The sequence below is a fragment of the Podarcis melisellensis genome, assembly GCF_964234715.1.
Source record: "Podarcis melisellensis genome assembly, chromosome: 8".
Lineage (NCBI taxonomy): Eukaryota > Metazoa > Chordata > Lepidosauria > Squamata > Lacertidae > Podarcis > Podarcis melisellensis.
Genome location: NC_138540.1, coordinates 63,990,962 through 64,004,262, shown reverse-complemented (window position 1 = coordinate 64,004,262; position 13,301 = coordinate 63,990,962). Strand labels below are relative to the sequence as shown.

At 43.8% G+C, this 13,301-nt stretch overlaps 1 long non-coding RNA gene across 2 annotated transcripts in view; it reads left to right on the top strand.

Moving 5' to 3' along the window:
- The window catches only part of LOC309375661, a 61,724-nt gene that overhangs the window by 37,003 nt on the left and 11,420 nt on the right, over positions 1-13,301 (top strand). The window contains exon 4 of one of the 2 annotated variants that reach the window (XR_014170980.1): positions 12,044-12,224. The exons of the other annotated variant lie outside the window; for it this stretch is intronic. This is a non-coding gene — a long non-coding RNA (uncharacterized lncRNA). The remainder of the gene's footprint in view (positions 1-12,043; positions 12,225-13,301) is intronic. 2 annotated transcript variants of the gene reach the window in all.

The following is a 13,301-nucleotide window of genomic DNA, read 5'->3' as shown; positions in this document are numbered from 1 at the left end:
AAGGGCTGGGGGGAAAAAAACAGAGAAGTAAGTAACCACAGTTGAAGTAAAATGGAAAAAGAAATCATCAGCTCTATACCACTTTGGCTGGCTGGCCACAGGTATCAGGATATTAATTGCTCTTTGATTTGATTTTGTTGTGGGATTAAGGGCACATTGTGGCTTCTGTAGGTATCTCAGATGCTGTAAAGATGGAAGCGAAATCCCTCCACAGCACAGCTTCTTGTCGCCTCATGGAATCTACGATGTTGCTTCTCCAGGAACAATCAACGCCCTTCATTCTCGTCTTCAATCCAGTCTTTTCCAGTATTTTTATCTGGGTAGAAGAAAGGAGTTGGGGCTTATGGAAAAGCATTTAAAAGCACATGGTTGCATGGTGGAGGGCAAGGGGACAGTGAACTGCATCATTGGTGGGAAGGGCACTTCTCCTGTTAGGTATTTCTGTCCTACCTTTTCCCCAAGGAACCCAGCATGGCCCATACAGTTATCTTCCTCCTCCTCCTCCTCCTCCACATTTTATTCTCACAACCACCCCATGAGGTAGGTTGGGTTGAGTTTAAGGCCCAAGGTGAGCTTTGTGGCTGAGTGGGGATTTGAACCCCGGGCTCCCAGGTCCTAGTCCAACACTCTAGCCACTACACCACACTGGCTTGCCTTTGGGATAGGGTGTGCATGTGTCCTACTTTACAGAGAGCATTTTCCATTTGAAGAACTGTCTTGTCCAAGTCAGGTTTAAAAGTAAAGTGCCTTGGAAGGGAGAGCAGGAGGGCCATAAAATGCCCCATCAACACTGAGCACCTGGACAGCAGGCTAAGAAGGCACACAGGTCATCTGGTCACTATGGCAAAATCTTCTGTATTTCTGTTTAAATCAGAGTCGTTATTTCTACATATTTGCCAGTGCATGTAAATGGGTGCATGTCAATTGTACGCAAATTGGTGTCCTCCAGTGGTGTAGCGTGGGGGGTGCAGGGGGGGCCGGCCACACCAGGCGCAACATCTGGGGGTTAGGGTTAGGGGGCGCAAATCCACGGGTTAGGGGACGCAAATCCATGGGTTAGGGGGCGCAAATTACTTGCCTTGCTGACAACCCACGCTACGCCACTGGTGTCCTCTTCAATCCTTCTTTTCTGGTGACATGAAAGTGGCCACCCTGCTTCACAAATGCATGGACTACTTTTAAAATTGCAGAACACGATAACAGGATGCCCCTGTTTGCTGAGCTGTGCGTCCCCCTTGCTATATAAATGCAAAGACTGTTGGAATGCAAATTCCTGCTGGAAGCAGACCAGCCATTAGAGGATTCCTTCTTCACCAGAGCAACCAGAGATAGGCTGCCCGCTCTGGCCTCTTGGCAAACTCCCTTATCAGGGAGAAAGAAGCCCTGCTGACAACACAGTCCTAAACACCGAGGCTGCAGGTTCGATCCCCATATAGCAGCTGCATATTCCTACATTGCAGAGGGTTGGACTAGATGATCCTCAGGGTCCCATCCAACTCTACAATTTTATGATTCCATGCATGCTTGCTCACTTCCAAAACTCCTTAGTGCTGGGCAGGGGTGCTAACTTGAATAAAATATGGGGGGCTAGGTAAACCCTGCCTCACATAATTGATCACACACACCATTTGAATGGCAATGCCCTTCAACTTGGGGAGGGGGCTGGCCCCTGAAATATGTTATTGGTGGGGACGAAGGGACCTTAGCCCCTAGGAGTTGACTCCTATGCCGCTGGACTGGGCAGGGGAGAGGGAAGATTGGATTGGGCAGAAGTGTCTCTGCCAGCCTTCACTGGAGGTCTCACTTTGGGATCCTTATACTGGCAGCAGCCAAGACAAGCCCTGAAACAGAGCTTTCTGGGTTGGGGGGGCTGAGCCAGCCTGGGATCCACTGGATCCCCAGCCAACCCCACTGCCACAACATAATGGCATTGGGCCTGATTTAGGCCCAGGCTGGCCTAATGATCTGCCTGCCCTTCATCTTCCATCCCAGCTACTGGGAGGGCTGTGGATGCTGGGCTCTGGGAGAAGTCAGGATTGCTCTCTCAAGTGTATGTTGGGTTGCAGCATCACAGGGTCCCCTTTTTTCTGTTCCCCAGACCTGGAGCTGCACTGTCTATTGGCCTGTCATCTTGTCTAGAGATACAGCGACTTTTAGCAGAGGGCAGCCCCTAAAATACCAGTCTGAGAGTCATCTCGGTGCAGATGTAGCTCTTAAGACCAAGAAGACGCTTAAAGTCCAGGAGAAAAAGAACTGCCCTGTCCCATAAGTCATGAGATGTCAAATGCAGCCACAGACATTAAAACTTCACTGCAGCGAGTGGTTTAATTTCCGGGGATATAACTGCCACTTTGACTCTAATGGTAGATGAAAGTTAAGATTTCCTGGTCATTCTAACCTCAGCCTGGATGGCAGAAACCCCAGGAGTTACTGTTGCAAACAATGCACCTTTTATCCAAGGGACCGAAATCCCATTAGCCCTAAAGACGTTAATTATAACAGAAATTGCCAATGGTGGCTTACTCAGGAACTGGAGCGTACAAGGAGAGCAATAACTTTGCCCCGTAATGCTGGTGCCATCTGGATGTGGGTTTCCCCGTCTCTTCATTTTTTGTTTTTGTTTTTTTAATTCTCCTTAACTACTGTAATAATTAACAATGTTTGTCTGGCTGTAGGCAGCCAACATGCTTTGTCCTGAACAAAGGAGCTTCTGGGGGAAGTTTCAGTAGCATTCTTTCCTTTCGAGGGGGGATGAGAGTTGCTCAATCTACTGCTTGGGAAAACAGTAGGTCAATTTGTGGGGTCCATTTGGGGAAGACATTTGATTCAGTTCTCATTTAAAGGCACTTTACATAATTTGCACTGTCCAAAATAACACACACGAAAGGAAACACAGTTCACGTTTTCAAATATATCCACGTACTAGGGAAAATAACATGCAAGAATGCATTTTAATAGGTACCAGGGGAAGTCACTTTCGAAAAATATGTGTGTTAGGCAAGATTGCATACAAAAATGTGTATATTAGGAGAAATTCACACTAAAATGGTGATGAATTTTTCACAAAAAGCTTTTAAAAAGTCACAAGAAATTGCGAAAATGTGGACAAAGAGCCCGTCTCAGTAGAAGTCATCTTCCTATGTTTGAAATCTCTCTTATTGAGATTGCATTCAGCCACAATACTGTCAATTGCGTCTAGGTGGCGCTGTTGTTTTCCTGTTCTTTCCGTCAAACTCTGTATACTTCCCCAGCTCACAAACCATGGTGACAGCTTTTGCCCTTGATGCCACTGAAAAACTGGACCTTGATATTGGGGGAGGAACATGGCTGTTAAAGTGGCATAATACTGCTTTTAATGGAAAGTGTAGGCATGACCTATGTATGCTCAGAAGTCCTTGCTGAATTCCATGAGACGTAAGTGTGGTTAGGATTGTAGTCTTAGTTAGATGCAACCCTCAGTCAGAGCCCAAAGCTTGGAGTTGATGCACTTCCTAGCAAACCTGGATTTCTTGCTACAAAATGGTGAAATGCCCTGTCTCTGGTATTTCCCTCCCCATCCTGGCTAGGACCAAAGGAGACCGCTGCCCTTGCTACCTGCCTATAACTCTGCATAGAGGAACTCCAAACAACAGCATTGTCTTTGTTCTCGTTTACCAACCATGCGGTGAGACAGGATTTCGGAAACAGTTTGCAACGTCTGCCTCAGGTCCTGTGGCTGTGCACTTTGGTTTTCCTTCCCTTTGACGATGTTGGGTTTTTTTTTCCACCTGTGGTTGGCCACCAGCATCTTGCTCGTGCAAGCTCACATTGTCTCAACTTCCCTGTTAGCTCCGGGGATCAGTGGGATCCAGGCCTGACAATGATCCTGTCCACTGCTTCTGCTAAGTGAGGTTCCCCCCCCACCTTCCCACAAGTTCCCTTTCTATGTTCAGGTAAAAAATAGTAATGGCTTACTTAGTGCCCAAATGCCTTCTAAGCAATTTTAAACTCTAGAAAATCAATACATAATTGATAGCAAATATCAAATTAAAAAACAATTAAAAATCCCATAACAAAACAGTTAAAGCAATAAAATTGTGTTACTTTTAATACTTTTTATTTCTTTGTTTCATAGGAAAATGTTTGTTTGTTCCAATTATTTATACCAGGCTTTGGCAAAGTTTTTGTGGCTTGGGCTGGTTAACGGTCCCGCAGATGCATGCGCAAACACTATTTCTGGTGCTCCTTCTGACATGGAGGAGGCATGTGCTGCTTCCCATTGGCTGCAGGAGCTTCCTGCGGCCAATGGGAAGCCGGCCAGTCAGCCGGTCCCTGCCCTGCTCCACACCAGTTTAATGTGGTGCACGGGAGCTGACCGAGCGGGGGTTCATGGGCCAGTTAAACGACCCCCATGGGCCGCTAGGTTGCCAACCCCTGATTTATACCTTGCCTTTCAGTTAGAAATCCTGTCAAGGTGGCTTACATGTAAGGTTCAGATATTTGGGTGGCATCCAGTGTAGTGCTAAGTTAAAGCCACTTAGCAGTATACTTGTTCCAGTGTTTTGCATCAGCGGAACATTGTTGTACAAGTGAATGCATAAGCAGGTTGCTGGTAACTTGGTTGCATGACAGATTGCACAATCTTTTGCAAGAGTTTCCAGCTAGCCTTTACCTTGGATTCATTCATGTGTTGTGCAACATTAAAAACTCATCCATCTGCTAGTGCACAAGCCCTTGTGCTAGTGAAAACACACATTATTATTATTATTATTATTATTATTATTATTATTATTATTATTTTATTTAAAAAACCCATCAGGATCCTTTCCACAGGGCACTTGAGAGTAGGTGTGTGTGGGTGTGTGTGGGTGTGTGTGTGAAGTCCCACTACAGCAGGCCTGGAAGTGGTCTTTGCATCAGTAAATGCTGTTACCCATATTTCCATTGATCCCTTTTAACTTGCATCTTGAACTATTTGAACAGGCTCCTTGCCTCCCCTTGCTTGTGGGGAACCTTTGGTCCTTCAGATATTGTTGTACACTGACTCCCATCAGCCTCAGCAAACATGGCCAATAGCCAGGGATGATGGGAGTTGTAGTTCAGCAACATCTGGAGGGACAGAGGTTCCTCATACCTACCCAGGCAAAAACAGCATACAAAATCCAAGCCATGCCTCCACAGCTGCTGGGCAGGACCCATTTGCTGGCTTCTAAGATTTGCAGAAATGATTTACATGTCTGGATGCCCAAATAACGAGCTTTGTGCCAATCAGCTTAATTTAGACACACCACAGAATGTTGTTTTAAGACTCAAATCAGTCAAGCAGACAAATCATGTCTTTCCTCAGAAATAATCTCTCTTCCTTGCCCTCCCCTTCAACTAGCCTGAGGAAAATTTCTGTGTCATGTAAAAGCTCTCACACTGTCTTAACTTATGTTGGGTAATGCAAATAGCTCTCTACTTACTTATTTACCTACCTATCTTGATCCTAATAAAAAATCAATCTGATGATGGCTTTGGAAATTTAACAAGGCTTCTTCTTCTTCCTCCTCTTCTTCTTCTTTAAAAGTCATAAGCCTCCAAGTAAAAGGCCACATCTGCACCTTGCACCTTGCGTTCAAAGCTCTATGATTTAACAACCATGTCTTCCCCCAAAGAAGTGGCCCCCAATGGCTGCTCAAGCTGCGATGGAGGGGAAGGCCCAGGCAGGACTGGAGCGGCTGTAGAGCCACCACTGAGGCAGCTGCAGCGGCTGCCACCTGCGTCCCCTCTGGTGCAGCTTGAGTAGCCGTTGGGGGCCACTGATGCTGCTGGGGAAGGGCCAGGCAGGACCAGAGAGGCCGGAGAGTGGTGAGCCTCCCTGACTGGGCCCGATCCCAGGCACGACCTTTCTGGTCACAGCAAACTGCGCGGCCAGAGCTTCTGCTTGGCTACAGCCTCCACATTAAAGGTAGTTCTGTCCAGGAAGGCCGTTTTCAAAATATGGCAACCCTATATGAATGTGATCTTCCATGTTTACTGACAAATTTGGATATATATATATTTTTTTTAAAATGTGTAAATTGAGAAATTGGAGACAGCATCTTTGCTCGAATTCTTTTAAATCGAAACATTTTCTGAGGACAAATGACTACATTTATGTATTTATATATTTATTTAAATCCCTGGCTCCATTTTTCTGGAACTTGGTGACTCTCCCTCCTTATCCCTCCAATAAAACTTCAAATTATTCATGGCTATAAGGAAATGTCACCCCTAGTCAGACATTCCCCCTATATCCCTGTCCCCCCTGGGAACTCGGGGGCAGAAAATACCTTGTCCCTCGTCCCTCTCAAATCCTTCTTAATGAACACATTAAAATGAGGCTGTTTGTTTATATCTTTTTCAAAATCTCCAAAGACATTCCTATATATAAGTCCTTCTTCGGATCCCGTCCCTGTAATGGGTCATTAATGTATTTTAAGTGAGAGAGAAAACTTGGCATTGGCAGCAGAAGATTGCTTTAATAGCAAAGTGACCCAGAGTGCCTTTTGATTGCTTTTAAATTCCCAATGAATAATAGATATTGGGCCTTATAATGCAATGCTAACAGGCCACCCTCTGCAGGAGCCAGAATGCTTGGTTAACGGAGCCAATTGGAAAACTCAATAGAGGAAGTTTAAAGGGGATGATGATAATAAAAAGTCCTTTAGAAAAGTGGGAGGAAAGCCGTCTATTGATGAAGACGGTATTTAAAACAGATACCTGGTTATTACTTCATTCCAGAGGGCTTGCAGGAGGTAGAACTCAATAGGACACACCATTGTCTTCAAGGGTAGCCCCATATAAAGCACATTAGAGTAATCCAGGCGGGAGGTCATTATAGCATGAACTACCGGGACCAGGCTATCCTAGCCTAGTAATGGTCAAAGCTAGCAAACCCACTTAAAAGCCATCTTGGCCACAAGGGCCATCGGGATACCAGTGACTTCTTGTTCCTTCAGGGGGAGTGCAACCTCTCTGAGAGTTCCCACCTAATTCCAAGCTGCTGGGTCTGATGGGAGTTGTAGTCCAAAACATCTGGAGGAGGGCACCAGGTTGGTAACGGCTGTTGTAGGCCAGAAATTAAAAAAAAAACCACACAAAAAACAATGTAATCATAACTATAAAAAAGATTATGTGGTCTGAAAAATTCAAAATATTGGGTTGTAGCCAATGGTGGCAGGGTGATGGACCCGGTTTCACCAATCACCTGTGAGTTATACTGCATGCTGTTCTGCAGATCCCCTTGGACCTCAGCAGCAGCTGTTTAGGAGATGCAAAGGTCTGCAGTCGGAGGGGGAATTGGCAAGAAAGCAGAGTGTCCTTACCAGGCAGGAGCAGGAACATTTTCTACAATGTCATTGTTTATTTATTCTTTATTTATATGATTTTTTTTAATTCTATCATTCCTCCAAGGCAGTTCACAACAATCAATTCAACCAATAAAATGAGAAAAACAAGTATTAAAAACTTTTTAAATGAATAGCAGCAGGTTTTAAAACATGAATCAGAAAAAGCACCGAGTAAAGCAATTAATTCAGCTGCCAGAATCAGGTAGTTTCTTCCCTCTCCCTTAAAAAACCCCCAAACCTTTATTTATAAATTTTATGGGTTTTATGGAGTACATATTTTGAGTGGGGTTTATTGGGTTGTGTTTTGTTTTGCTCTTGTTTTTATTGGAATGAGAACTAAAGTAGCATGAATGAACTGACTGAGAACTCTTCAAACAGATAAAGGATTGTGTTCTGATAACCTTAGGGATGCTTTAAGAATTACATTTCAGTGAATTTTGATGAAGGCTGACGTGATCTGCACCACCTGGACTGATGTGCAAATTGGAATGAAGTTATCCTTCAAATTTCACACTGCTCATTTGCAATATTTTTATTGGCTCAAAAAATTGTGCAAACATGCATTAAAAATGCATTAAATGCATGTTTTAGGGGAAAGTATCTTTACAAATGCATTGAGGTCAAATATATATTTTGTAATAAAATCCATATTTAAATAAGTATTTTAAAGAATATTTAAACATGAATTTTTGTGCTGATTTCCCCCCCGCTCTCCAAAATATAATAGATCAGTGCATAGACAGAACAGACTTCTGTCTGAACATGCACCAAATACAGACCTGAAAAAGGCTGATCCATCTAACTCTGTTTCAGGCAGAGAACCGTCCTCTGTAAAGTGGGATACATGGCCACCCTAGACTTTGCATGCATAGATGATTGTCCTCCTTTGCTTCCCTGTGGTGTTGGCCACAAGTAGGCAATTGTTCTCTATCTGGGGCCCCTGACAGGCAGACCTGCTGCAATTGCAACCAATGAGGTGAACCACCATGGGTACCAGGGGGCAGACAACCGACACCCTGCCACTTGGTGGATCAATAGGCATTAAGACTCCTGGGTCCAGGAGCGAAGAGGCATTAGTGGCTTCCCTGTCTGAACCACACTAGCCAGGGAGGGATTGGTGCATCCAGACCACTGAGCCCATCGTGGGAAGTGTGGTCATGGAGGCTTCTCAATGTTGTGTCCTTTGGCTGGGCAGAACAGAGATTGTGGCTAGGATGCAGTTTGGGATAGGCTAATATTCCTTCCTTCAGGTTTAGGTGTTTCTTTCCATTCTTAATTTCAGCTCTTCACATTTCTGTGGCAATCTGAAAACTTCCCCCCCTTATCCTCATGAAAATCCATCAGCTAGCTTCATGGAGAGCTAGCTTCAGGCACCGAACCCATTGGCAGACCAACTCTGCGCTACGAAGATGTCTGCAGGCGTGACATGAAGGCTGGCAACATCAACCTCACCATGTGGGAATCCCTTGCAGATGACCACAGGACCTGGAGACAGACAGTCAGGTCATGTACCCATTGCAGTGACAAGAGGAGGAACGACTGCTGGGAGGAGCGAAGAGAAGAGAAAACACCATGGTGCATTTGCTGCAGCACAACCAGACACCTTTGAATGACTCTTAGCATCAGAAAAATATTCCTGATGTTGAGTCGGAATCTACTTTCTTGCAACTTGAATCCATTGGTATGGGTCCTACCCTCCCGAGCAGGAGAAAACAAGCTGGCTAAAATTTATCATTTGCCCAATAACAAATGCTGGAAATGTAATGAAACTGAAGGTACCTTCTATCACCTCTGGTGGACATGCCCGAAGATTAAGGCCTTCTGGGAAATGATCTATAATGAAATAAAGAAGGTACTTAAATGTACCTTTCATAAGAAACCAGAGGCTTTTCTCCTGGGCATGGTCGGCCAATTGGTGTCAAAGAGAGACAGGACTTTTTTTATGTATGCTACTACAGCAGCAAGGGTACTTATAGCAAAGTATTGGAAGACACAAGAACTACCCACTCTGGAAGAATGGCAGACGAAGGTGATTGACTTCATGGGACTGGCCGAGATGACTGGCAGAATCCGTGACCAAGGAAAAGAGACGGTGGAGGAAGATTGGAAGAAATTTAAAGTTTATCTTAAGAATGATTATAAAATTAATGAGTGCTAAAATGTCGAGGTTAGAGAAAAAAAAAGAGGATTACAGTTGTAAATGATTAGGTAAGAGAGAAGGGGAAAAAAGAGTAATTAGTTAAATTAAGTGAGGATTTGCTGAAAGAAATTTGGAAATAGGGATGCAGAAAGGAGAGGTATGGGGAAGTCGGAGAAGCAATGTTTATGAAAAGAAGGTTTTGAAATTATATCTGTGTGTGTTTATGTGTTTGTTTGTCTTTGTATAGTGTATTGTATTGTATTGTGTGTTTAATATGTGTTGGAAAATCAATAAAAATGTTTGTTTTTTTTAAAAAGGAGTAAATAAGCTTGTTCCATTTTCCATGTGACAGCCCTTGAGTATTTGAAGATGGTTATCTTATCTCCTCTCAAGTCTCCTCTCATCCAGGTTCAACATACCCAACTCCCTCAACCGGTCCTCATAAGGCTTAGTTTCCAGACCCTTTATAATTCTGATCGTCCTCTACACACATTCCAGTTTTTCAAGATCCTTCTTTTACCTATTACCATCATAATTATCTCTTGGAACACCAAGTGGTCACCAGTGAAGCAACATTAAGATCTATGTAATCCAGGGTAGAGCATCTGCTTTGCAAGCAGGCCAGGTGGCTTGTACGCCTGCTTGGTCTCCAATCTAGGTGATAAACATTGAAGGGCAATCTCAACATTTAGCTTAGGGGTAGAGCTTCTGCTTTGCATGCAGTCTCAAACCCTGGCATCTTAACTCCAGGTAGAGGTGGGAAAGACCTTTGTCCAAAACTGCCAGTTGGTGTAGATAGAACTGAACGAGATGGAGCAGTGATGTAACTTTGTGTATAAAGCAGCCTCAAGTGTCGTATTCCTGTCAGAATATTCTCACACCAGCACCTTTTCTTCTTCTTTTGTAATTCTTCCCCGCTTGCCATGTAGGTTTGCCATCAATAGGGCAGATGGCAAATGCCATTCTGCATAGTCAGGAAACACTAGGTGCTACTGCTTCATGCCTCTCAGAAGCACAGAGCTTAAGAGGCTTGGAAATGCATGGCAGAAATTGCATCTTCCAACAGGGATGTGTTTGAGCTCCATCTGTTGTGCATTAAAACATTTCTAAGAATGGCCACAGATCTCCACAGCTTAAAATGTCTTAAACATGCGCATGTGCCCAAAGCGTCAGCCGAGAGAATTCGGCTTAGCGCCATGGACAGCAGCAGAGCGAGGCTGACTCCAACCAGCTGTAGATTTGGCCTGAAGAGACAATTTTTGAAACAATGCTTGCCACGTGTTTGGCTAGAAAAGTAGCAAAGTGATTCATTTGCTGATGCATTTTGAGAAGGGCTTCCAGTTCTGACGGGACCTATAGAGGTTATCGTGCTATCAGTATCTGAAGGCAGATGAAAGTTAGCTAAGCAGGTTTGGATGAAGGATAGAGGACAAATGGATTTGTGCATGGTTTTTTAAGGCTCTGATCTGATTGAGCTTTGCTTGCACTGAAGCGCTTCTTGCATCAAACTCTCTCTCACGCCTGAGCCACTCATGTCATGTGTGGTTTTTTTTATAACCCCAGTTAATTATATACAAAATTAGATGGAAAAGTGTGTATAATACATATAAAGGAATCAAGTCCCTTGCGTTATTTTTGCAGCATAATTTTATGAAGTATACTCATTGCACACTATTTTTATACAGTTCTGTGTGCTGATGTATGCACATGTTTATGGGTCAATTGCTTTAGTGTATATCTGTATACCATGTGTGTAGTATTATGCCTATAATAATGCATGTAATAGGTGCATGTTTAGAAAACTGTTTTAGAGATTTTTCATTATACTATATTTACACTAAAAAAATTCCTTCCAGTAGCACCTTAAAGACCAACTAAGTTAGTTCTTGGTATGAGCTTTCGTGTGCATGCACACTTCTTCAGATACCAGTGTGCATGCACACGAAAGCTCATACCAAGAACTAACTTAGTTGGTCTTTAAGGTGCTACTGGAAGGAATTTTTTTTGTTTTGACTATGGCAGACCAACACGGCTACCTATCTGTATATTTACACTAGATTGTCATAATGCTGTGACCTGGGTAGACTGGTCTGACAGCAGTGACAGTCAATAGGTACAAAGTTGAGATCAAGGAGGTGTGCACCCAATAGGCATTGCTGCTGTGTGAGGGTAAATACAGTAAAAGTATAATATGCTCTTCCCTGTGGCTGCAGGCAGGCAGCATAATTTTCACATTAGCCTTCCTGTCTGTGCCTTCTCTTTTGACTGTCTTTAACAATATTCAGAAATCTGTCTTTGAGGCAGCCTCTTTGGCTTAACTTTCCAGTGTAAGAGCAATTTTCAAAGCTGCTCAAAATTTCAATTGTTTTCAATTTTGGGGCTGATAATGGAGATTGGAGGGGGAGAATTGACCGGTCCTTCCCGCAAAATGCTTTGTGAGACTGCTCACTGATTCTCTTGAGTGGCATTTCCTCCAGCAGCTGGTTCAGCCATATAGTGTGTGTGTGTGTGTGTTTATATTGGTTACTGCTCCATTCTTTCTCCTTTCTAGATTAGCCACATGGTGATCCTATGCCACCAGAAAGCACATCATAAACAGGATGGCATCACTGCTGTACTACATACCTCATCGGATTAAACTACACAATTTCACCATGACAATCAGATGGAATCAGTTCAGAGAAGGGAGCAAGGAAGAGCGAGCAAACAGTGATGAAAAATTACAGGAAAAGGCAGGTTTTTTTTTGATATGGCAGAAGGAATTTGGGTCATTTCAGATCAGAGCTTGTTGTTTCTATCTAGTAGTCATATCTTGGTTGTCAAATGCTTTGGTACTTGTACATTTCAGCTCCCGAAAGATCGAAATCTGGAAGTGAGTGTTCAGGTTTTCTAACTTTTTTTGGAAGCCGAATGTCCGATGCGGCTTCCGCTATTGTTCCCGGTGCACCTGTGCAATTGGAAGCCAGTCGGAAGCCACGCCTTGGTTTCCGAATGTTTCGGAAGTCAAACAGACTTCTGGAATGCATTCTCTTTGAAAACCAAGGTATGACTGTATAGTGTTAATAAAGGCTAAGGTTGCCATACATCCGGGAAATCCCAGATATGTCCTCTTTTGGAGGGCCAGCATGCCCATCCGGAGGGATTGTTACATTTTAAAGGAAATGTCCAGATTTGTGGTTTTTAAATATTTATTTATTTATTTATTTATTGTTGTTGTTTTTTAGTTAGATGCTGGCAGCTTGGGCTCGGGCAGCTTGGGCTCAGGCTTGGGCATGGGCCACTGCCAGCCTGAACTGGGAAAAGATTCATACTGGTGCTGATGCTCTGCACGCCATGGCCGCTGCCAGTCCAAGCTAGGGAAAGAAGGGTGCAGTGGCCATGCGTGCCCACACATCTCTTTCCCCAGCTCGGGTTGGCAGCAGCTCAGGCTGTCCTCTTTTTTGCTCTTCAAGATATGGCAACCCTATAAATGCAAGAGAGTAGTTAAGGTAAATAACTACAGTTGTGAGTAGTACATTAACTACAGAGAAAGGAAGCAGCAGATGGTAAAAGGTTTTATGATATTTTGATCAACCAATCAAATATACCAGATTCTTTTCTTGTTAATCCAAATAAACGGGGGGGGGGGGGCATGAAGGAGCCAGTTGTGTGAGCACTGCTACATTGAGGCAGCTATTCTGCTGGTGCCCCTCCCTCACTCCTAGAGCTTGTTGATGAAGCTAATTCAGCTTGTACTAATGTAGGAAATCATTAAAGATCAATAACAAAATCATTAGCAATGTGACGCTCTTTCTGGACTGTCTGATCGA